Raw genomic sequence first — 22,547 nt, 5'->3', positions numbered from 1 at the left:
GGGACCTGGATCTGATTACAGGGAAACTCTCTGAACACTCTTTATGAGTTTTCTGTAATTCTAAAGCTATTTTCAAAATTTAAAGAGTTTATATAAAAAATTTAAATTCAAGGAGGCAATATGACTTATTGGAGTGATAAAGAGGAGTTATCTGTCCCGAGTGGCATTTTACAAATGTGGGGGGATGCTTCTGTTGTTATAGTAGGTAGGGGAGCTTTCCTTGAATTCAGTGGACCAAATAGGACAGCCAGATGCTCTGTAATGTGAAGGATGGGCCTGACCAACGACTGGATTTTGAATACCTCTGGGTATTCATGTAGGTAAAAACACACAAATATAGATATTACTTATAATTTTGCATATAAATATAAAGTACTTTTTCATGATCTTAGTATGCAATATATAATGCATTTCTTGTATATATTGAGGGGGGGAGATTGTAAACTCTTTTCTTTGGAATTTTACTAAGACTTGTGTACTGTATAGAAAAACCCCATAACCCAAGATCTCTGCTAATGAAATTTTCATGTCTAACATAAAACACAGAAGTTTGTATCTGTCACACATATAGTCTTTCTACATGTACCCACAAGTAACTAATGCATTGTCTCTTAGGGTAGTAGTTTCTCAGTATTTACACCTTGAAATATCTATTATCTTATTACAGGTTTCTTTTATTTTGCCATTCTGTTACATGAAAGAGTTCTACTTGCTCTTTGAAAATTTATGTGTAGGTAGGTTATGTAATTTATGAATTTATTTCCAGATGGTAGAGAAAGCATTCGACTATTTGTTATAAAACAGGGACATTTGGCCAACAGACACATGAAAAAGTGCTCCATATCACTCGGCATCAGGGAAATACAAATCAAAACCACAATGAGATATCACCTCACACCAGTCAGAATGGCTAAAATCAACAAGTCAGGAAATGACAGATGCTGGCGAGGATGCAGAGAAAGGGGAACCCTCCTACACTGTTGGTGGGAATGCAAGCTGGTGCAACCACTCTGGAAAACAACATGGAGATTCCTCAAAATGTTGAAAATAGAACTGCCCTATGACCCAGCAATTGCACTACTGGGAATTTACCCTAAGGATACAAATGTAGTGATCCAAAGGGGCACGTGCACCCGAATGTTTATAGCAGCAATGTCCACAATAGCCAAACTATGGAAAGAACCTAGATGTCCATCAACAGATGAATGGATCAAGAAGATGTGGTATATATACACAATGGAATACTATGCAGCCATCAAAAGAAACGAAATCTTGCCATTTGCGACAACATGGATGGAACTAGAGCGTATCATGCTTAGCGAAATAAGTCAAGCGGAGAAAGACAACTATCATATGATCTCCCTGATATGAGGGAGTGGTGATGCAACATGGGGGCTTAAGTGGGTAGGAGAAGAATCCATGAAACAAGATGGGATAGGGAGGGAGACAAACCATAAGTGACTCTTAATCTCATGAAACAAACTGTGGGTTGCTGGGGGGAGGGGGGTTGGGAGAAGGGGGGAAGGTTATGGACATTGGGGAGGGTATGTGCTTTTGGGTAAATTGGAAGGGGAGATGAACCATGAGAGACTATGGACTCTGAAAAACAGTCTGAGGGGTTTGAAGTGGTGGGGGGGTGGGAGGTTGGGGTACCAGGTGGTGGGTATTATAGAGGGCACGGCTTGCATGGAGCACTGGGTGTGGTGAAAAAATAATGAATACTGTTTTTCTGAAAATAAATAAATTGGGAAAAAAAAAAACAACAGGGACATTTGGATCTGACAGGGTTGAGAACCACTAACACTGTAAATAGACCTCAGATGGAATCTCTGATGGAGACAGCTACTTGTCTATCAAAAATCTGGGCTACCTCTCCATGCTTGTTTCTGGGAAGTGGACACCCCGCCTGGAACTACATTTTGAAACCTTCTTGCATCTACCTGAGACTATGTGACTCGTTTTAATCACTGGAATACGGCAAGGCAGGTAAGTTTTCTCCATCTCCCCCTTCTCTGGTTAGAACCAGGGGCCTCCACAAACATGAGGCATGGGTTAGCCATAAGCCAGAAAGGGCTGAACCTCAGAATTAAGAAAATGAAGAATCTCTGACCACCACAAACACCCGTATTATTTCAAGAGGGAGAATTAACTGTGATGTCATCGAAATGTGGGGATTTTTGTTATGATCGCTGGCATAAGGAATACACACTTTCATCACCCATTCATTTAAGACAGCCATTTACCAAGACTAGGTCTTTTTTTTTTTTTTTTTTAGTGTTTAAAAAGATGCTAAATGTGGCACACAAACAGTGAATTTTGGAACATTGAAAAGAAATAAAATAAAATAAAGTAAAATGGGGGTGATGAAGTTCTAGAACCTAGGTGAGGTTCGGTGGGCTGAGGTCTGGAGCCGATGACCAAGAAAGAATTCTTGAGACATCTTTGGTGCAAAATGGTGGTTTATTAAAGCACGGGGACAGGGCCCGTGGGCAGAAAGAGCTGCTGCCCCCTGGTGGTGAGGGATGGCAGGTTATGTACCATGCGGTGGTGGGGTAGGGGTAGGGAGCTTTCAGTGGAGTTTTCATATGTTAAAGAGGGCCTACAAGGTGCCCGGAGGAGGCCTTGCCCTTGTGGCTTGATCAAGGTCGTCTTTAGGTCAGCCATTAACATCAAGATAGTTGGGAGATTCTTGGTGGGATTTTATGATCCTGCTATCATTTACATTCCCTTCTACCTCAGCCTCCTCCAGTTCCGTTTATGGTGGAGAGGGAGAGACATTAGGGCTTCGGGAACTGAGAGTTATTTGCCTCTGGAAATTTGTGCTATTGATAAGGTAAACTCCCTGTTTGTAGATCTCTAGGACATCTGTAGAGCAAGGGAGGTTCCTGTCCTGCAGGACCGTGATCTCTGCAAGTTAACTATTTATCATTTTATGGCAGTCAGGGGTGCCTGAGGAATGCCACACATATTACGGAGGGGAGCGGGTGGAGAGGGGGGTGCGAGGCACCAGCTTCTGCTCTGTCCTCAGCCAGCCTCCTGCTCCCTCATCAGGGGGAAAATAAGATGGTAAAATAATAAGTCTTACAGGGTTGTTGTGAGGTTTCCATGGGATCATACTTAGGAGAACACTTGCACTTTATAAGCTGGATTGAGTCCCTTTGTCCATTGCCATTGTTAGTCCAACTTGCCCATTTATCTACCTGTCACTGAACTTGTAACACCTACTAATAAACACAACTCGGGCATGGAGACCTCATCAGGGCTCAGAAAAGGGTCTTCCTGCTCCAGAGGTTGTTTCACTGTATCCTCTTCCTCCTCTTTCTTTATATGCAACATGTCACTGGAAAACCACACAGCCGTTGCTTTCTTCCTGAATCAAGGGCACATTCCAGAAACTCCTTTGGGTATTTTTGTTTAATTCATTCATCAGAAAAAAAAAAATAGTGTTTGTTTCTTGATGAACACGGTAATTATTACTCACACATATCACATTTTCCGTAACACTGGAGAATTTGCAAATTCATGCAGTGTGGATTTAGGAAAAGAAGTTCAATGTTCAAATCCTGTTTAAATCCCTTGCATAAGTTCCCAAGGGGCCCTCCAGGCTTCGCATTTTTGCCCTTGATAAAAGTATTAGCATTTGTTTAAAAATCCTGTAGAAGCTATGAATATGGTAATGTAGAGGTTAATGCCAGTGGATGCGTCAGCCATTCAATGTTCCATTCAGGGCCATGGCCCACAGACCCAAAGCACATGTGACCAACCTTTCCCCAAATGCCATGCTTCCGTAGGCAAGAGTCACAAGTCTTTTCAAATAGAGTACTTTGTTTCCAAATAATACCTTTTCAATACTTCCCAGATTACCCATTTCTAAAGAAACAAAGAAGTTGCCGAAATTTAAGGAATTTGCATATCTGGTCAAAAATCTTTACGTTCTTGTAGCTTATCACAGAAAGTATTTTTCTGCTCATCATGAGAACAACAAATGCCTTTATGCATATTAATTACATAGGAGCAAATGGCTTCAGTGCATGCTAAGAATTTCTAAAGCACTGACTTGATCATTTCCCCTTTATCTTAATGATCCACAATGGTACATTGTTGCCTAAAGAAGTGGTTTCAAAATATGTTGGGTCAAGAATGTCTTTGAAAAGCTCACCACAGTATTGTCTCTTCCCCCAAAAATGTATACAGAAAGAAAATATGTGACATTTTAGTTGTCTTATGGACATCTAACATCAGCACATGGACCCGAGTTTAAGATCTTCTTTTTTTTTTTTTTTTTAAGATTTTATTTATTTGACAGGGAGAGAGATCACAAGTAGGCAGAGAAGCAGGCAGAGGGAGAGGGGTGAAGCAGGCTCCCTGCTGAGCAGACAGCCTGATGTGGGGCTCGATCCCAGAACCCTGGGATCATGACCTGAGCCGAAGGCAGAGGCTTAACCCACTGAGCCACCCAGGCGCCCCTAGATCTTCTGACTTTTAGGATGAAGGTCCATCTGCTCAGACTGCCAAACTCTTTTATCTACCTCATCTCTGCTTCCAGGCCCTTCTCACTCTTCTCTGCCCTTTGCCCCCTTCACATTGGTAGTACCAGACCCCTCAGGCTCCTTAACACACCCGGCGCTTTGAGGCTTCTGTGCCTCTGCACATTCTGCTCTCCTTGACCTTGAGAAGTCACCCTCTGCACCAGTCATCTGATTTACCTGTTATTCCCCAAAATGTTAGCTCAGATTCCATTTCCTCTGTGAAATCTGGTTTTCCAGGCCTATTTTCTTTCTCCCTTCTCTGTGCTCTGATAGTGGAGTCTGTGCAGCCCAATTAACAGCATTCATCATTCTATATTATATTAATTCTGCTTCTCCCTGGGAAGGGATGGGGTTCCACCGATAATGCCATCTCCAGTCTCTAACACGAGGTCTGATATAAACAGAGGTTGTCGATAAATGTTTGTATAATGGATGAAGAAATGAATGGGCTTCTTTATTGTTCAAAGACAGAGAAGCCTAAGCTTAAATGTGGACAACTGAAACAAATAACCACTTCCAGTATCAAGAGCCAGGTGTCAGCACACTTCACCCTCGAGCACAAGCAACCCTCGGTGATTGCCGAGCTGCTTTAATTAGCTTATTTGAGATCAGTCAGAGGCTGGGTCAAGGCATGGGAACATGAGCAAGTACCTTCGCTAGATTAAAGCATAGTGGCCAATAAAATTGTCAGGTGAAAAATGAATAGCAATTTTAATGGCTTTCAACAAGATTTTATGAGATGAAAACATGCTACAGGCAAACTTGTTAAAGAAACAAACAGGAGGGTGAATGAATACACACGTGGCCGCGCATGCGCGCGTGCGCGCACGCACACACACACACACACACACACACACCCCTAATAAGCAGGAAGGCTGAGTTGAGGCTCCAGGAAGGGAGTGGGCTGTTGTCCTCATTAGGGTGCAGAACCTGGAATAATAACACAGATTGTGCACAGATCTACCTCTCTCCCTGATGAGATGTGAGAATACAAAGATAGAGTGGGTTCCCCTCTATTGCCCCTCCACTCTACTATGCCTCCCCCTCCTCTGGCCACAGCTAGCTCTCTAGCACATGACTCCCAGTTCAAAAGTCAGTGAAGAGCGTTGGGAGGCACCGGGCAAGAAATCAGAGGGCCTGAACTCCAGTGTACCCTGCAGCTTACTTGCTGTGGGAGACAAGATTGGTTATGCACACTTGTAATCCTGCATTTCTTCATCTGTCAAACTGGGACATTCATGCCTTCCTCACTGAAGCAAGAGAGGAAGAGAACAGGAAGCTCCGTGCACACCAGGTGGCACTGTGAGCATTCATTATATTGTATGCCCCTGGTTGAATCCATGTGTGTATCCCCCATGAAAATATGAGCTCCTTGAAGGCAGGAGCAATTCTTACTTAATTCTACCTTCTGAGACTCTCGAATATAATAGACAATTAGTTATTGATCTACCTCTTTGGTGCAATTTTACACTAAAAAGAATTCTTTACTATGATAGTTACTGGAGAATAAACTATGAAAAAAAATAAAATAAAGACTAAGCCATGGTTTAGAGTGCCTAAGAAGACTGGCATCTTTCTCTGAAGATACAGCACAGGCTACAGGTAAGACATGAGCAAGGTATATGAGATGCTCTGTCAATTAGTTCTCATGCGATAGAGTGGGAGATATTTGTCATAGTCAGTGGACAAAGTGAAATTCAGGCCCCTGTTCACACACAGTTTTTCACACACCTTTTCAAGGAAATGAAGAATATCTTCCAATGACAAAAAAAAATTCCTGTATTTATCAAACATGTTATTCTTTCACTTCATCAGGCAAACTATATGAATTTGACTTTAATCCATTGGATAGAAGTTCTTTGAATTCCAAACACAAATACAGAAGCCCAGTTATTAGTTTAGCTGAAACATCTGTTTCCAACTTCCTGAAAGGAAAAGGAGCAGTTGCCAATGTATATACATATTTGAAACAGGGCTCATACTGCACACATGGATACAATATGCATTTGTAAAAATTTTCCAAGCGGTCTAATGTCCCATTTGGTCAGGAGGAATAAGATGATGGAAGCATGTGATATAGGAAAATGAGTATGTACTACAATCTCCCCCTAGCAATTCTCTAGGAATTCTCTAATTCATCTCTAAGAGAGGATGCCACGGTCACCACTTAAGAGTCAGCACCAACCAGATTCTGGCCATTTGATCTGATGCTGACCTGTGGGTCAGGTATCTCCACAAAGGATGTTATCCCTCCGAGAGAAAGAAAAGAGTCTAGTTGGAGTCTGTGTGTGTGTGTGTGTGTGTGTGAGCGCATGAGAGGGGGTGGGACGTGGAGGTGAATTTGGATATAAGACTTCATAATTCTGAGTTCTGGTCCATTTTCCTTTACTCATTTTCTCTATGACTTTGGAAAAGACACTTCATTGTTCCATCATGTAGGGCCTCAATTACTTCATCTGTAAAATGAATCTGTAAAACTAACAGGAAATGGGTCAAGCCTTCTGGACTCCAGATCTCTTGAGATAATAGTATTCTTTAAGTCAATAAACAAGCAGCCAACAGCAGTGAGGTTGCAATTCAAATTTCCTAAACAATATCCGAATTGTCTTACAGATTGATCATTAATGCATCCCAACCTTCTTCCCACTGTAGGCAGGAGGGATGTGGTTAATCTCAGAAGTTGATGAAGACAATCACACCCAGTTCTAGGCTTCTGCCTGGCACCGAAGCCCTAAAGCCACATGAGACATATAGGGAGGAAGATGAACTGAGAACCAAGGTCTCCCAGTGGGACGCTACCCAGGATAGATGTTCTGAATGGGCATTTATCAATGAAATGACAAGAGAACGCTATTTTCGCGGGAAAATAAAGCAAAACAAAATACAAAGTGAGAGTATCCTAAAAATTCTCCTTGGAACCTAAAGCTAGTCAAATTAATCCACTGAGCAATAGGACAGACTGAAAAGGATCTTTGTTTTGCACCCTGCCAGGCTTCTCAGCTGCAGTACAGTAAGAAGCACCGTTAAAGGATGATGTAATTAATATCGGGACATGTTACCTAACATCTCTGAGCTTTTGTTTTCCTGTCTAGGATAAAGAGAGAATAACAGTTACCTTACTGGAAGGTGTTAAATAAAACCAGTAAATGAAAGTTCTAGCACAGTATCTATAATACAGATTAGAAACTGTTAGCCTCCCCGAAATTAACTAACTTGAAGTAAACAAAACAAACAAAACAAAACAAAATGTTAGCTTTTTCTCTGCTACAAATCACCTTAGCAAACCAATCCCATTGAATGAAATGCCATCTGGCATCAGCCTGCTTTTCCAGACCTCGGCTGCCTTTTCTTGCTATCCGCACCAGGCACTTAGGTGTGCCTGGTCTCTGCGAAGTCATATTTTAAAATTAAAAAACCATATCCGTAATCATGGAGTCCTGAGATCTATTTCTCTATGTTTATCTGGCCTTGGGGTTCCTCACTTATGGGTATCAGATTTTCTCTCCGTCTGCTGCTATCGTCCAGGGAAGGCAACACTTCAGATCAGAAAACTGAGATGAGGAAGTGTGACGAGAAGAGTCATGGAGGAGAGGTACAGCCCCACCTGCTCACGGGTGGACCCCGGAGGTGAGCAGTGCTGGCACCTGACCAGCTGGCTCAGAGGGGGTGGGGAATCCGTGAGATGCGCCAGTGGGCGCAGGGGGTTCTGAAGCTGGGGGTGAGATTGGTGGTGATCAAGCTTCAGGAATCTCTTCAAAGCCCTGGGGACCCACAGAATTCCAGGAAATAGAACACTTTACAGAAATGTTTGCTGAGCATTCAAAGTAACTTGTGGCTTGTGATCAATCCAAAGAAGAGGCTGACAATCTTATAAATTCCCTACAAATTTTGATAGATATTTGAAGGAAATGGGGCACAGACATATTCTGGGAGGCTCCTGGTACCAAAAAAAAGTGACTGGGTGGAGGTTTGGGGGAGAATAACTTTGGATGAATCTAACACAGGGTCAGAGACAACACATCGTCTGACAACGGGATGGGTAGTTTTAAAAGATATTAAGCCAAGTGTCATTGCTCACTAATTTAGCAAGGGAGTCAACAAATGCAAATATCAGGCAAAAGTTGAAATAGATGCTTTAATTGGTTCTTGGCAACTTAGGGTTTCTAGTGTTCTTGGCTCTTCCTAAAAATGAATATACAGTACCACAGAGAGTTGTTAGAAGCCTTTGTTGGTTCTCACATTCTTTTCGGGTGATACACATTTTCAGAGTTTCAGCTACCCCCAGAGCTCTGGTGTGTAGGTTGCCCCTGAACTTCAGCCCTGTCTATCCAAAGCCTGTTGGGTTTCTCCACAATACTGTCCCACAGGCACCTCAAACCGAATATTCAACGTTACCATGCAACCGATGGCTCCCACTATTCCCATGCCCTTCGAGCAGGGCTGGAGAACCCAATGACTGCATTTTCCAGACGTTCTTACAACCACATTTACGGATGTGAGACTAGAGCAAACATTGCATTCAGCGATGCATTTCCATTTCCAGAGAGTCAGGCTCAAAGACAGCTTTTTCTCTTCTAGGAAGTAGACCCATGATGCCTCAGCTCAGGGCCAGCCTCTTTTAGGAATTGTGCAAGAACCTTTTTTAAATCCGGTATTGTTTTGTTTTTCTTTAACTAGAGAGCATAGATTCTATTTTCTTCATCTGAACCTCGACTACTGTGATTTCAAGATCTTTTTTTTTAAGATTTTATTTATTTATTTATTTGACAGAGAGAGAAGTCACAAGTAGGCAGAGAGGCAGACAGAGGGGGAGGGGAAGCAGGCTCCCCACCGAGCAGAGAGCCTGATGCAGGGCTAAATTCTAGGACCCTGAGATCATGACCTGAGCCAAAGGCAGAGGCTTAACACACTGAGCCACCCAGGCACCCCTAAGATCATCTTTGACACTGCATCTAAACCTGCTTCATATTCCTTGCCTTGCTAAATGGTACCACCAACTACATATACCCAGCTATTGACAGGGATATTGACTTTTAAGACTCATGTCTAACTCCGTCTCCCCATGAAGACCTTTCCTGACTGCTCTCCAGCGTGGAGGTGACCGTTCCTTTCTTCGGGTCAACTATTCAGACCTGTACCATAGTTTTATAATTATCCTTATTAGCCCCCATTTCACTATGAGGGAAGGAGTGACCATCGATGGTTAACTGAATAAAACAAATTTTAAGAGTAAAATGATGTGGGCGCCTGGGTGGCTCAGTGGGTTGAGCCTCTGCCTTCGGCTCAGGTCATGATCTCGGGGGTCCTGGGATTGAGTCCCGCATCGGGCTCTCTGCTCAGCAGGGAGCCTGCTTCCTCCTCTCTCTCTGCCTGCCTCTCTGCCTACTTGTGATCTCTCTCTCTGTCAAGTAGATAAATAAAATCTTTAAAAAAAAAAAAAGAGTAAAATGATGTTATTACTTGCCTAACAGTAGGCAACATACTTCGAGAAATCATACAAAGGGGGTATACTGGCATGGTGAGGCCCCACCGCTCACAGCTCACCCTTCTTACAGCCTTGTTCACAACCTTCTTCAAGTGTCTGTCTCCCACCATACCCAAGGTTGACAACGCCCCGGGAGGAAAGGATCAGGTATTCATTCCCATACTCTGAGCACCTAGCATGGGGTTTGTCAAAAAAGTATATGCATTTGAATGAATAAGTAAACCATTCCTCTCCCAAACCATTGCATCGCATTCAACAATCAAGGTGCTCTTGAGAGAATTTATGAGATTGGAATTACAAAAATCGATGTAATACGAGTATATTTGTGGTGGGCAGATTCTGACATGGCTCCCATTGATCCCCAACTCCTGCTGTGCACACTCTTGTGTCCTCACCTCCCCTCACACTGGGCTGCAGGCAATGACTTGCTGTGAGTGAAGAGAATACGGCTCAGGGATGAGGTGACACCCCATGGCCAGGCTACAAAAGATGATGACCTCCCTCCCTGTCTCCTGTGAGTGACAACTCTGGTGCAGAGGGCCATCTGGCCAGGAAGTGAGGCCGCGCTGGTTCAACAGTCAGCCTGGAACTGAAGCCCTCAGGCCCACAGCCCTAGAGGAACTGAATCCCACCAACAACCACAAAGGCAGCTGGGAACCCAATCCTGCTCCCGTTGTACTTGGTGATGGCTGTGGTCCTTGACTGTAGCTTGGTGAGAGGTCCTGGAGCAGAGGCCCCAGCTAAACCCCGCCCTGCTCCCTGACAGCAGAACTCACGACAAAATAATTAAGTATTGTTTCAAGCCACTAATTGGGGAGTCATTTGTTTAGCAGTGTTCACATATTTTGCATGTAGTCAAAAGTAATAAAAAGAATACATGAGAAAAAATTATTACCATGATAGACCTGGGTTTTGCTCTGACATGCTATTCGCTACACACGGCTTCAGTGCTTGTGAGAACAGATAGAACAGCATCATAGCTAGTGGAAAGAACTGAATGTTTTAGAGTGAGTTGGGGAGAAGAAAAAAAAAAAAGCTTTGTGCAATTTTAGGTTCTGCCAGTAATGGTCTGTTTGAATTTTGACAAATTTCCAAATTGGTTCATACGAATATTCTGTCTCTCACTGCTCTGAGGTTCCGTGGTTCTCTGAGCCTGAAAATACCTCCTGAGTCATGGAGTTACAAAGTGTCAGAGCTTGAGGAAATACTGGGCTTGATAACCTGAAGTCACAGGACTCCTCGGAACCACTGCAAAATGTCGTGTACAGGGTACATACATTCTGTGCAATGAAGGTCACAGATGTAAACTAAAAACACCTTCATAAATGAACACTTAACATGATGTTAGGTGATAATTCGTTGTCTGTGCCATCTCACACGCACCTGTCCCCCTCCATATGATCAGTGTTACCACTTATTTCTCTGACTCTGAAGGAAGGAACAGTCTTTCCACCAGGGGGAATCCCTCTGAAGTCAAGCGCTCCTCTGATACTTAAAGTAGAAAGACCCCGAGCCCAAGAAAAGCACTAAGAAAAGAGCTTTTATAGGACATGGCATTTATAATATGCAATTTGATCCAACAGAATACAATTATCTCTTTGAACAGTGACCAATAAAATTTGATTCCATTGTGATAATATTTCTACAAAAATATTTCTATTTTAGGGTTGGCATTAATCATTTGTTCAGACAATAATAATACTCCCAGAAAAGTGAAGGTTCAAATATGTAAGTGTGGTCTCCTGAAAATTACCGACAGAACCAACTTCTACAAAATATCTGCATCACGTAAATAATTTTGTGTGCGTCATCCTTGTCCAGGGGTCACAGTTATCTACTCTGTATCATTCTAATTCTACTATGCATGCTGTCAGAGTGAGCTCTATAAAATATCTACATCAGTGAAAATGAATTTTGTTCCTTAATGCCTAGATGAAAAGAGAAGAACTTTGTATTTGTAAATCTTCACTGAAACACAAGTATAGTTTGACCAGTTAAGATTTTGGGGGAAAAAAAAAAGTGATACATGTGAAAAAATTAATTAAGATTTAGATTCTGTGTGTCAACTATGCGAATGTTCGATTTTAATATAGTTCAGATGATGAGAAGACATCATGACCAAGAAGCATAGGAACTGAAAAATCAGACATGTGGCTGGACACTAGATTAAAAATGTTAGGATAGGGGCGCCTGGGTGGCTCAGTCGGTTACGTGGCTGCCTTTGGCTCAGGTCACAATCTCAGAGTCCTGGCATTGAGCCCCGCATTGGGCTCCCTGCTCAGTGGAGAGCCTACTTCTCTCTTTCCCTCTGCCTGCCTCTCTGCCTACTTGTGCTCTCTCTCTAGCTCTCTGTCAAATAAATAAATAATATCTTAAAAAAAAAAAAAGTTAGGGTAAATATAGACCAGACTGATTCGCCAATGGTATGAATAAAAAGGAAAATATCCTTAATCTCAGTGGAAGTGACATACCAATGTAAATTACAGGCAGTCTAATAAGATAAAATGAGGAAATCTGATAGTGCTGACATAATCCTCTGTTTGTGATGGCACTGGAGGGCGCGATAAAATATCACAGAAAATACATTGCTTACCTCAAAATTCAGTTTCCAGTGCTCAAAATGACATGGAGACAATATCCTTCAATAGATGGCATCCTAAGGAACAAAGTATAAAAAGAAAAAATAGTACAGAAGGCTGTAGAAAAGTCATGGGGAAACACGTATTCAAACTGAATCAAATTCAAGTTGAATACAATTGGAAATTCAGATATAAAAGAAATCAATGTCATAATTCCCCATTTTCTTACTATGCTATTCTCAAACTATGTGGGTAATAATATGAAACAACTATTAATGTATCTAAGTTTCAAATCTCTGTCATATATATGTGTGCTTATAACAACTAACATTCCAAACAGATATGACTGTAATACAATATAAATATCAATACCACTACAGTTATTTTATATCAGTAGGTTATATTCCATAATAGTGAATGGCTTTTTGTAAATAGCCAAAGAGAACTACATAAAATCATTACTCACGTACATAGAGTTTCATTTCTGGAAAATACAATGCATTAAAAAATTTTTAAATATAAATTTTGTATTTATATGAAAAAAATATTTAGGTCCTAGGCTCAGATAATTATAAATAGGTATTTCACCTATATTATTAAATACCTGTCTAGCAAGATATCTTTCATAGTTGGCCTCTGCCCTCTAAATAAAATCCATGAGCTCTTTTCTAATCATTGTGATAAGAGGCAGGAAACTCTCTTCAAGGGAGCAGCATCCTTGGGTAGAACCGACCACTGCTCTGCAAAGCTCTCCCTGGGTATCATCATCTTACTGCTTCTATTAACATCCATATTTAGATAATACTCAAAACTATAGCTCCAGCTCTGATCAGTTTCCTGAATTTCTGATCCATAAATCTTACTGATTACTAGATACATCTATTTACCTCTCTGACTGGCATCTCAAATTGATCATGCCCCAAATAGCATTTTTTACCTCCTTTGGGTTCATTTTGGTTAACTCGTAGGTTTCCTGTTTCAGAAAAGCCTGTCACCTTCCATCCAGTTTCTCAAACCAGCTCCCAAGGAATGTCCTTGATTTTAATCCTCTTTCTTGCTCTTCACATTCTATAAGTCCCATTTATTTGATTTGCCTCATTTGAGTCTACCTGAACCTAAATCTTTCTCAAGGCCTCTTACCTCTCCATCTAGCTGTCCATTACCAAAGTTCAAGTTATTACTTTAATCTTGATTACTTTAAAAACCTCCAAATTTTACTTGTGATCTCTGTCTGTCAAATAAATAAATAATATCTTTAAAAACAAAACAAAACAAAACAAAAATCTCCAAATTTCTCTCCTTTCTCCTGGTTTTGCTCCATCTGTCCCCACACTGATCCATTTTTCTCTTGCTTCTAACTTTTTCTAACACAGATCTAATGTCTAACTATACTTCTATTGGTTAATAAGCCATGCAGCGGTATTTAAATGCCCTTCAGAGAAAGCAGGAATGCGACCTTCCCAAATGCATTTTTATAATTTACCTTCCTTATAAAGTTAGCTTTTGAATGACATAGGTATGAACTGTGCAGGTCCACTTAAATACAAGTTTCTTTTGCTAAATACAGTACAGTCCTAAATGTATTTTCTCCTCCTTATGATTTTCTTTGATAACATTTTTTCTCTAGCTTACTTTTTTTAAGATTTTATTTATTTGTCAGAGAGAGAGAGAGAGAGCAGACAAAGGGAAAAGCAGACTCCCTGCTGAGCAGGGAGCCTGATATGGGTTACTTTATTATAAGAATATGGTGTAAAACATACAAAATATGTATCAACTGAATGTTTACGTTATAGGTAAGGCTTCCTGTCAACACTAGGCTCTTAGTTGTTATGTTTCTGGGGAGTCAGAACTTATATGTAGATTTTAGACTGCATGAATAGTGTCCCTAACACCCATTTGTTCAAAGGTCAAAGTATTCCCTATTTTAATCAATTTGGTCTTTTCTTAGTTCCTCAGTTACATCATGATGTGGTAGTTTGTTTCCCCCAAAAGCAGACCCTGAGACAAGGCTTCACATACTTGTATTGTGATGGGTAGTTTCCAGGATGCAGCAGTGTAGTAACGGAGAGTGGAGACAGAGAAGCCATGACTGGGTTATCAAGCACAGCACACTGTTGTTTATAAAAGCTGCATATGGCTGTGGAACTCTGGGGAACTCTGTTCATGAGCACTGTAGTAAAACCGTCTCAGAGGCAAGTGATGTAGACTATTCATATACCAAATCCTGGGGAGGGAGGGATATCAGTTTCTTAGCACTTCTGGCTTTCTGAATGCGGGCAGAACAGGTGCAGGCAACCAAAGAGTCCTTGGAGAAAGAGATACAGATGCAATCACTTGAAGAAGCATTTTAGGACACTGATATTATAAAGACTAAGGATATATTGTGCTACACAGGATTTTTTGTGCCTCTGGGTCTCCTTCCCTTTTCCTTTTGCTTGGAGAGTATCTTGCCCTTGACCCAGATGCTCAGCTAATTTCTCTATCTCCATTTGTTAGTTTAGATATAAATATCCTTAATGCTTTCTCTGGCCTCCCAAATCTGTGATAGCCACCCCTCTGTATACATCCCCATCTCTACTGCTACAGAACTCATTTCACTAACTGTTTAGTGAAAAGGAAAAAAAAAAAAACAGGTATAGAGATATAAACATATCACCATAGCCTTATGGGAAATGCTAAGACTAATTTATGTTTAGAAGTATCCAGGTTTTTATGACTCAGTTCTGGAAGTAGTTACATTGCCTAGAACTTAATCATATTAGATATCAGTAAGGAAGGATGAGAAATGAAGTTGATTAGATAGCCAAGAAAGAAGAGGAAATTGTTACCAGCTCTCAGTTTGGTAAGTTCAGTCCCTTACCTAAAGAAGATAAATGAAAGCCCCAACCTGTCACTGCACCCAGCTGAAAATCCAGGACTTCTGGGCGATACAGTCATTCTATCCACCAGAGAAGGAGTTACCTCCTTGTATTCTAGAGACCTGTGCGCTAACAAAGCCAAAACTTCTATTATCCACTCTCAACACGTGTACAAAACATAATAGTGCAGGAGAGGCAGGGTGAAAACATCATAGACTTATTGGAAAAATTAAGGGGAGGAGAGACCTTGATTCTCAGCAATTGTGATTCTTGGTGAACAGAGGTCTCTCAGTCCTGGCAGTACAGGAAATTCCTTTTTTTTTTTTTTTTCCCCCAAAGATTTTATTTATTTATTTGTCAAAGAGAGAGGGAGAGAGAGCAAGCACAGGCAGAGGCAGAGGGAGAAGCAGGCTCCCTGCCGAGCAAGGAGCCTGATGTGGGACTCGATCCCAGGACGCTGGGATCATGACCTGAGCCGAAGGCAGCTGCTTAACCAACTGAGCCACCCAGGCGTCCTGGAAATTCCTTTTTTTTAAACCAGAAGTCCAACATAGCTATTGGTTGTCTGGGGAGAGCTCCCTTGTCTGAAGTGAGGACCGACCAGGGAGGTGTACGCTCTCCTCGAAGGTTAATCACATTTCATAGCTTCTTTCCTGCCTGTGTAAGTTTGAAGCCCAGGGCTTCTTTAAAGCCTGGCCAGCCAAGGGCTTTTCAGTCTCCACCTCTGAGTTCTTTGGAAATTCATTCCTCTCATAAACTCTGTATGCTTCTGATCAATTTTCTTCTAAGTGGTTCCAAATCCTTACAGACATAGTCAAGGCCCTTTCTTGGACATAATTCTCTCTGTTTTATTTATGTACTTATCTTTTTTTTTCTTTCTTATAAACCTCTTCCTATTCTTTTTCTCAACTGAATGGTAATTACCTTGTTCTTATGTGAAATCATATTTGGGAAGGCTATACCATTCAGGAAAGGCTGCCTCAGACTTGAGCTATTTAGTTCAACTAAGAATATTTTCCTGGCTTTAATGACTAAAAATTTCTTTCAGTCTTACCTGTTACTGTTTGAGATCTGGCAGCAGCTTGCTTTTCCAACATTGTGGAATCTTGTATTTCAATTGTCATGGTCATCTCTTTGGAAAGTAGGCTATTCATGCCTGACTTCCTCTCTTCTTTTGTAACACTGTGATAAGTCAAATCAATACAATTTGATACACAACTATTTTGACTTTTTACTACCGCTTTCTCTAGAGGTGAAGAATCAAGTAGTCTGCCTTCTAAAATTGAAGGCAACCAAATATTTTGTCACAACAAAACGAAGCTTTCTCTTCTGGCCTAATTTATCTCTTTACTTGCCACCCAAAAACCAACCACTAAGCCAATGCCGACATATTGATTTCTGTAACAGTTGGTGGTAGCCTATGCTTTGAAACAAATAACCTCCCACACTTCAGTAGTGTCACATTATATGTGCTCACTTTTCAGTCACATAAAATCCAATAATGTACTCAGTGGTGGCTTTCCAATGGTAAGTCACAGACCTACCCAGGTCTCTCTATTTAGTTGTTCCACTGTTCCTAGGATAATAAGTCCTATGTGCCAGTGGGTGAAGGAGGGCAACTGGGGCAGTTTGTAGGAAGTCTTTACAGTGCAAGCTGAGTTGTGGTGTATGTCAAGTACACCTGCATTTTCATGGGCTAGAAATGAGTTGCTCATGGTCATATGTAACTGTAAGGAAGATGGGGAAATATTGTCTAGAATTGGGTTTAGGGGTAAGAGGAAATCTGTTTGTGAATACCCAGGCGACTTCTACCACATTTATCAAACATAAATAAATTAACAAGGAAAAAATCCTCTATCAAAGGGAAAAAATAAAACTTTATAGGAAATCTATTTGTTACCTACATTTTACTCTTTCTCTCTCTTTCTTCTTCTCCACCCCAACCTCCTTGACCTCCCATCCCCTCACTCCCACCCTCCCCTCCTCACCCCGCTCATGGCCTGTTTACACTCTCTTCTTAGAACCCGATAAAGCTGAATTGAGCAGGAAGAGAGAGTGGAACCAAGGATGCTTTAAGTCTCGTTTCAAGAACTGAGAAGAAATTGAAACCATGTTGATCATCCTATCAAGGCTTAATTGCAAGAGGCAGGGAGGAGATATTAAAACCAATTTTAACAGACAGAGAGATTCTTAAGGATATTAAAGATCAAAACACAAGGTTAAGAATGGGAGAGCCAAGGTGGGAAGGGTGTCTGGGTTGTTTCCATGAAGTCGAAGCCATTTTCCTAAGGATCTTCTAGTTTCTGTGGGAGAAGGAAGGAGCCATTCAGAACTCTGAGCTGATCAGAATAACACCAAGTGTAAGTGACATATTTTTGTGTACCTCTTTGTAAATATGTAACAGACCTTCAACATCTAAAGGGGGAAAATGTTTTCTAGTACTAACATGGCCTTTGCTGTCACATTTTTCCTGGCTTTGCAAAGGTTAAAGGATTATGACATAGCAGCTTCCAAGCATGGAAAAAAAGAGGTAATCAAATTGGCATACATCCCAGGGAAACTGTGAGGTCTTACTGAGCATGAGTGCCAGTGGAAAGAAGCATTTTCAAATGCAGATTCAGGGGGAAAATAATCCAGATAGTCTCTGTGACCAGAACTGTCTTTGGGAAGCTGTTTTAGCCACATGCTTTCCACTCAGAAAGGTGGCTCTGCTCTCAACTTCAAGTCAAGTAGAAAATAGGGCCTATTCTCTCACATTCTATCTTTATCCTAAGTTTTCCAGCCATTCAGATAAAATTTAAAAGATCCAGGAGGAACAGAGTTACTCCTGAGCATAGGCTGTGCAGCAGGATAGATGGGAAAGAGGACCAAGATAGGAACTGGAGGATCTGAACCAACCAGGGTTTGCCCAGTGGCCATCACTTGACTTTGCCAAGCTTCAGCTGTTTCATCTCTAAGAGACATTCCTCAAGAGCAGGGATCCTATTGCCCTCTCTATGACCTCATGTACCATGCAAGTACTCAATAAATAATTATTGAAATAAAAACAAACAAATGACTCTCCAGATCACAGATTCAAATTACAATAAAATTATCAATAAAACTTTTTTTATAAAACCATCATATGTATATTTTGACTATGAGTCAGCCCCTGCAGGCACTTGTTCCTAACAGAGGCAGATTCCATGGGAAATAACCTGTTTCATCAGTTGTGTATTCCCATCTGGGTCTTCTCTTTCCACAGAATTCCTTGAATTATTATTATTATTTAGATTTTATTTATTTATTTGACACATAGAGAGAGGGAGAGATAGCAAGAGCAGGAACACAAACAGGAGCAGTGGGAGAGGGAGAGAAGTAGGCTTCCCACCCAGCAGGGAGCCTGATAGGGGCTTGATCCCAGGACTCTGGGATCATGACCTGAGCTGAAGGCAGACACTTAACGACTGAGCCACCCAGGTGCCAAATTTCTTGAAATAAACTGACTATATCTGGCTCTATGGGAGGTCCTAGGGCCAGTCTCTCCAGGAAGAGCTCCCTCATACAGGATTGGAGTCTCTTACCTGGAGAGTAAACCTATGTGCACACTCCCAGAAGATGACAAGTTCTTCTCTGTCTGATAAGTTCTTCTGTCCTCTTTGGGGGGGCTTCACAGCTTGAGACAGACACTCAAGGATGAATGAAGAATTCTGATAGGATCTTCTTGCTCTCACAATAAAAAATCCATCAGTTTCCAATCACTATGCTCTTGCCAAGTATATAATTAAAACACAGGCTCAACTCTCTATTATTGGTGAGATAGGGATGTTCTCATGAATAGAAGTATAAATTAAGTAGTAAGGAAATGCCTGTAATGATTGAGACAGAATACACACGTGCTGTGTGTTTAGAAGGGGGGATGTGGAGTCTGAAGTTCTCCGGAAATGCTTCCTAGATGCAGAGAGTCTTGACATGGATCCTGAAGGATTCTTTGTATTGAGAAATAATGAGACTTGAAAACAATTCAGGAGGGGGGCCTTGGGTAAGGAAAAACAAAACAAAACAAAAAACCCCAAGTTAACACATGATATACTCAGGATGTGCTTCGTGACCAAGGGGAGGCTCTGTGAGGAGAAGGTTGGAGATAAGAAAAGTCAGGTCAAATGGGATCAGAATGTGGTGCTGCTTTTTTGTGGGTGATAGGAAGTCAATGATTGATGGCTTTTAAGCAGAGGAATGACATGGTCAGATTAATGATTTAGAAAAAAAAATATTCTGGTAACCATGTTAGGAAAATGATGACATGGGAAAGAGTGGAAATAGGAAATGAATACAGTTGTGGTATATTACCCACCTAAGTTCTGGAATGCATTCCTGGACCAAAACATCCTTGGGGTCAAACTGGTCAGGTCAAGGAACATGGTCCAAACATCCTGCTGGTATTATCCAAGAGCTGCTTGGGAATCCAAACGATGAGTCAGTCATTACTGGAAGGAGTCTCAATGGTGATGTTTAGGAAAATTATTTGCACATAGTCTGTTTAAAGAGTGAAAAGGAAAAAGAAAAAAAAAGGGGGAGCGAAAGGGCATAATACTTGGAACAATGGTGATTGTCTGTGAAGAAGTCCAAAATGGTGACTCTCGGGGCCTAGGTGAAAGTTCTCCTAATTCCTGATTGAACCACCTGAGGCCAATGGTCATTTGCCAGCCAAGCTGGTCTCCTGTTGACACAGAGATAAGGCGCAGTCAGTGGCATCGGGAATACATGTATGTCACTGGAACCCCTCAGTGGGTATATAGAAAACAGAGCCTGTGCCAGCCCCTTTCTTTTCGACTTCTCATACAGGGTTTTGGTTCCAGGTATCTTTTGAATGAATAAACTGGGTCAAGGGAAGGCTATATTGTTACAGTCTGTGAAAGAAAAGCAAATCCCAGTGCCAGGATCAGAAGAAAATTCTCCTGGGGAGTGCGCCAATGTCACTGTCTTTGCTTGGAGAAATGTGGCCAATAATTATATCCGAACTGTGAAATAGAACGTCTTTCCCTCCTCCAGCTGGCAGGGGGATTTGGACCACATCTGTTAAATATTTATCAGTAGCGGATACCAGTTTATCTTAGTTTTACTATCCTGCCCTGATCATCAGGATTTTTATCTCATTAAGCTAGAACATGGCTTGTTGGACCTGGTTTCCCTTACAGAGGCCAGTATGAGTTGTAGACAAGGGTTAAAGATGCAAAGTGACCTCTGAGCAGTTGGAATGGTGCATATATAGATGCTTAGCCCTTAATTGCTATGTCGACATTTTAATTCTTTTCTTGGGCTACTGGGGTCTGAATTAGACATTTGTCACCTTAGTTCACTCCCAAAATTTTGAGGTGACTTCAATATGAAACTTTCCCTGAAATAATTTATGCTTCATGATGTAGGATTAAGGTATTTATAACTCTTTAGAATCATTACTTTTGATGAGAGAAATTTGGTAGGGAGTCAAGCTCAATGAGTTCAGCATCATGCCTGAATTTTCTGAGATTTTTTTTTCCTTCTAAATTTAAATATAGCCAGTATGGCTCTAAAATTGGTTTTTTGAAATCACCATATTTATCTAACTGGTTACTCCTCAAAATCTCCATCTACTTGATTTCTGGCAAGAGCATAACATGCGAAAGGAACAACAATATTTTTCCAATCTGTCTGTCTACATGATTCAGCTCATTAACTTTCCTTTCTGCCAACTTTTTTCCCCAACTGGAAGAATTTTCTAACATGGGTATGCTGAGACATGATGGCAAAAGAAAGACACTGTATGGGAGGCAAAAGAACTAAAATCTTCTTGCTTATCTCCACCATTATCTCTCCCGAGTGCACGGATACCCCTCTACAAAACTGGGACAATCACATCTGGCCTGGAGACTCCAGCAGGTTATAGAAAGCCAAAATAAAAATGACAACAATGATGATGATACCATACATACCAACCATAAAGGCATTTGATGGGCACTTACTCCATTATAGACACTGTGATATAAATTGCAAGCATTCATCACATAAAGCTCATTAGGAACCCATGAAAGAGGAAGCAAAGTTCCCAAATAAAGTAGTGCCAACTCCAGAACTTTGATGCATATGACAACTGTAACATGTTGAACGTTTTTACAAACTCTACAAGCACAGAGCATTATAATTATATACTTACGAACATAGACATCCTTACATTTATATTTATTTAATGTTCGATATCTGTTTCATATCAAGGCAAATCATCAGTCATGGGCTGTGTGTCTATGCAACTCAGGTCTTAGAACGGAGGAAACCACACACTGAGAAAGGGCTTCCCAGGGAGATCATGGTCAAGTTTGGGTCCCTTGAAGTGAAGTGCAACCCTGTGTTCAAAAACCTTTTGCTCTTCTGTGACCTGGACTTCAACTTCCCATACCCACTTCCACCATCCCCCCAGCTCCCCAGATGATATCTTTGGGTAGAGATGCCCTTTCCCTTCTTCAGAACTGACTCCAAATACTCTTTCCTCCATTAATATCTCCTCGAGCTCAGCAACCAGATTTAATCCCCATCCTATAAATTTTAATAGAATTTGTCTCTACTTCTTTTACATGCTTATCACTTATGTATTCCATTTGTCTACTTGTTTTAGCTAACACGTTACTGGCATATTAGACTGCAAGTTCCTTGCAGTTCCCCATCTGTCTGTAGGCCACCTCTGTGAGCTTTGCTCCACCTCCACCCCTGGAGCTCATACAGGGTCTATCACATGCTATCCTTTTTTTTTTTTTTTTTCCCACAGATTTGATATCTCTAGTAAGTTTCTAAGGTGATGAAAGACTCTTTTTTATCTTTCTAGAGGTCTTTTTTTCCCCAGGTATAACTGACACAAAATATCTACATAAAGTTTAAATTTATATTTATATCAACTTATATAAAATATATGTACCTAAATATATTTAAATAAAATATATTTAAAGTGTGCACCATGATGACTTGGTATATACTCTGAGGAAGGATTCCTATCATTGAGCTAACGTATTCATTGCTTCTCTTGTTTGTTTGTTTGTTTGCTTGTTTGTTTTTTAAATGAGAGCAACATAAGTTCTATTCTCTCAGG

Source organism: Neovison vison, chromosome 8 (assembly GCF_020171115.1).
Source record: "Neovison vison isolate M4711 chromosome 8, ASM_NN_V1, whole genome shotgun sequence".
Taxonomy (NCBI): domain Eukaryota; kingdom Metazoa; phylum Chordata; class Mammalia; order Carnivora; family Mustelidae; genus Neogale; species Neogale vison.
This window is presented reverse-complemented; position numbering follows the sequence as displayed.